This window comes from Mus caroli, chromosome 5, assembly GCF_900094665.2.
Source record: "Mus caroli chromosome 5, CAROLI_EIJ_v1.1, whole genome shotgun sequence".
In the NCBI taxonomy this organism is placed as follows: domain Eukaryota; kingdom Metazoa; phylum Chordata; class Mammalia; order Rodentia; family Muridae; genus Mus; species Mus caroli.
The window spans coordinates 141,303,930-141,307,557 of NC_034574.1; positions in this window are offsets into that span (position 1 = coordinate 141,303,930).

The window sequence follows — 3,628 nt, forward strand, 5'->3', positions numbered from 1 at the left end:
GGTGGAAGCCGGCTAGCCAAGATGACTGACTCGAATGTTCTTGGAACAAAAAACGGGTGAAATTAACTTGAGACACTAGATCATTTACGATGACACTAATTCCACGTTGTTCCTCAATTATGCATCCATTAACTGAAAGGCTGAAGTTGTCCCGGCCGCCCCGGAGCAGCCCAGTCTTGTCCCTGTAAATACTGCAGGTTTGAAAAATAGCCTCATTGGAACCTGCCAGATACCCGTGATAAAATGGCTCCTAAATGGGACCAGAGGCTTTTCCTGAAGGACTAGACTAAACCTCCGGTAGGGAAGGTTGCGCAACCCGAGTTGCCTCATTCCTAAGAGAGTCTGGGCCACCACCCCCTGCAGCTCTACTAGGGCACCGGGAGCCTCTGAGCCAGGGCAAGCGAGATTCCTTCTCTCCTTCATGGTCTAGCAGAAGGGAAAGGCCACTGTGAGCCTCAGCTCACCTGCGGACTTCCCCAGCCGATTCTGATTTCTCTACAAGCCTCCACTAGGGTCAGTACTCCTGGCCTCTGCCTCCGGCACCTCAAATTGCTCTTCAATCAGGAATCATGCAGGATGGCCCGCACTAGGTAGTTATAATTCTCCCAGCTGAATCTCCGGCCTCAGATGGTCTTAGACACACCCACACGGTCAAACTGTCCCTGTCTCCCGTAAAAGTTCTCCTAACGCCCACGCATCTTCTACGAGGTCTGCTCAGCCCCTTTAAGCAACAGGCAGGTGTTTGGGCTGGGGAGAGCTTGCCAATTGGAAACCCATCGCCGCTGAGGCTGGAGGGGCTACGCTGAGCAGGCCGACAGAAACCAAGACACACAACGTGGAGGAGGTGTACGATTCTAGAGGGGTATGAAGCCCACCATGAGCACAGAAACACGGGCATGGCTTATTGTAGGGGAAGACCAGCGAGGGGAACTACCAACTTGGGGGAAGTGTTCCGTGTACAGTCCCCAAAGGTTTAGTTTAATGCGTTGTTTTCAAAAGGCATTTTGATGTCTTTAAATACTCAAGGAGATCCTTATGAGTTTGTTGCCAGAAATGATCCCACAATGACTTTATGGGATCACGAAGCCAGACAGGTATTTGACCGACAGCCAAAACCATCTATAACTTAAGCTGTGCATTAACAATGCTAAAATATCGCTCAATTATCTAAGATTAATGGCCTCGTAATTGAAGTAGCTAAGGTTTATATGCTGTGGTCTTCGATACGTTTCTCCAACTCTTTTGAAAAGCCCCAGACTTTTAATTTACAGCCAACAACTCCCACACCAATATTTCTTTTGTGGGTTGCATTGGTTATTATTATTAATTATTAAGAATTTTAAAATGATACAAACTGTTTCATTGGACATTTCAACTTCACTTTGATATGGACAATAAAGGGCTAAGACCCTTTCCCCAGAAGTGGTAACGGAGTTGAATAATGGGCTACAGTAGGACTCTTCGAACCAAATCAGTCATGAAAGAGGTTTTCTAGATACCACTGATGGGAAAGATCAAATTCAACACGCTAGGTATGTGTGAAAGGCTATTTGCAGTGGGTTATCTGCTTGCTTCCTGCCCACGTACAAAAGAACGTTTCATCTCCTGCTTACCTAGCAAAACCAGACACTCTCTCCTCTTATCAGCCACATTCTCTCGAAGTTTCTCTCTTGCCCCTATTCAGGAACACACTGTTGTCCAGCCAGTGACTTAAATATTCAAGACTGAGTAAGTTGGAGCATCAATAAGAGTGACAGGAGGGGAACCCAGAGCTGATCTACAGGAGGAAGAGGACGAGGAGGAGGAGGAAGAGGAGGAGGAGGAGGAGGAAGAGGAAGCAGAGTGACATTAAGCTTGGTTGTTGAAGAAAAATCCTTGTTGACACACAACACAGGACTTGTTTACACGAAGCTGATGATCTTGTCAAATCCTTATGCATTGTTGGAAGAAAAACAAGCAAACAAGCCTCCTATGACATCTTGGGACAATGAGGCAGGAGCTTGGTGAGTGCCCCAGACCCGTTGGTACCTTACAGTTTTACTGACCAGAAATGAATCAACACATTAGAACAACAAGGGAGTCTTATTTGGGCTGGAGAGATGGCTCAGCGGTTAAGAGCACTGACTGCTCTTCCAAAGGTCCTGAGTTCAAATCCCAGCAACCACATGGTGGCTCACAACCATCTGCAATGAGATCTGATGCCCTCTTCTGGGGTGTCTGAAGATGGCTAAAGTGTTTTTACAGTAATAGATGAGTTGTTGTTGTTGTTGTTGTTGTTTTTAAAGAGTCTTGTTTATTTCAACCTCCCAAGTCCTAGGGGTACGGTCCAGCAGCAGACCACGGGACACCTAATATGCACAGGGCCCCTAGATTTGGTTCCGAGCCCTGTCAGCAGAGGAGCAGAGGGGGGCCCTTCTGCTTATCCACTGAACCAGGCCCTGGACTCCCGTTCTAAGGGCTTCTTCAGTGCTCTGACAGCTTCTCAAGGACACTGGCCACCCAGAAACACAACTTCATCTCTAGGCTCTCTGTCCATGTCTCCTTGACCACTGCTTAAATGGCATGTTCTAGAAATTGCTCCCAGCTTCCCTTGGAAGATTCCATCTTCTTAACATCCCTGCAGGTGACACAGACCCAGGATGGAACAGCGTTTATAACGTTATCAGCAAGAGAATTAGAAATCCACTGAATGGCAAAATCAGAGGCTAAAATAGTTCGGCTTAGAGTCAGGGAAGCAGGCAATGACTGCTATCCTGAGAGAGCCATAGGGGGTCTCAGCCAGGAGGAAGTTCTACCAGAGACCTAGCTAAAGGTGTCCATGACTGCTCCATCCTTCCTCTCAAAGTTCAGGGTTCTGTTTTTAATCTTATAGACAGGGTCTCACTATGTAACCCTAGCTGGCCTCAAATTCACTAGGTAGACCAGGCTGGCCTAGAACTCACAGAGATCTGCCTGCCTCTGCCTCTCCAGTGTTGGGATTAAAAACATGAATGAATTAAAAACCACCATGCCTAGCTAAGATTGATTGATTACACACTCACTTATTTTTAATTAGAAAGAGAGAGAACCTGTGTTGTATGCGTCCGTTCAGGTACACACAGGAACTTAATCTCCCAAGCATGGAGAAAAGCCTATAGAAAGTTCTAGAAATGAGAAAAGAGGGCTAGACGTTCAGATGGACAGTACACTGGGTGGACAAAAGCTGAGGAAATGAGCTCCCCCCACCCCAAACATACATCATTGGCTTCTGCTTGCCCAGGACTCTCTCACTCCTGGCCCAGGTTGGCACTGCTAGTATTGATACGATCTTTGGACTTTTTCTGGGCTCTTCTTTTGAAGCCCAACTCTGGACTCCAGCTTGCTTTGTTCTGCCTGTTCCCAAGAGCCATGATAGGCCAACTGTCAACGTAAGAGCAAAGCGGCCTCTTCTGTGGACACCTTCATAGCTAGGTGTCTGGCAGAACTTCTTCCTAGCTGAGACCCCTATGGCTCTCTCAGGATAGCAATTGCCCATTGCTGTGACCCCCTAGCCCTAAGCCTGTCTCTGAGGCTCATGCCAGACCCTCATCTGCAGGCCCCCGCCACGTTCCTGCCTTCTGTCAGCACATCCGATGGCCTGCTGAACTCT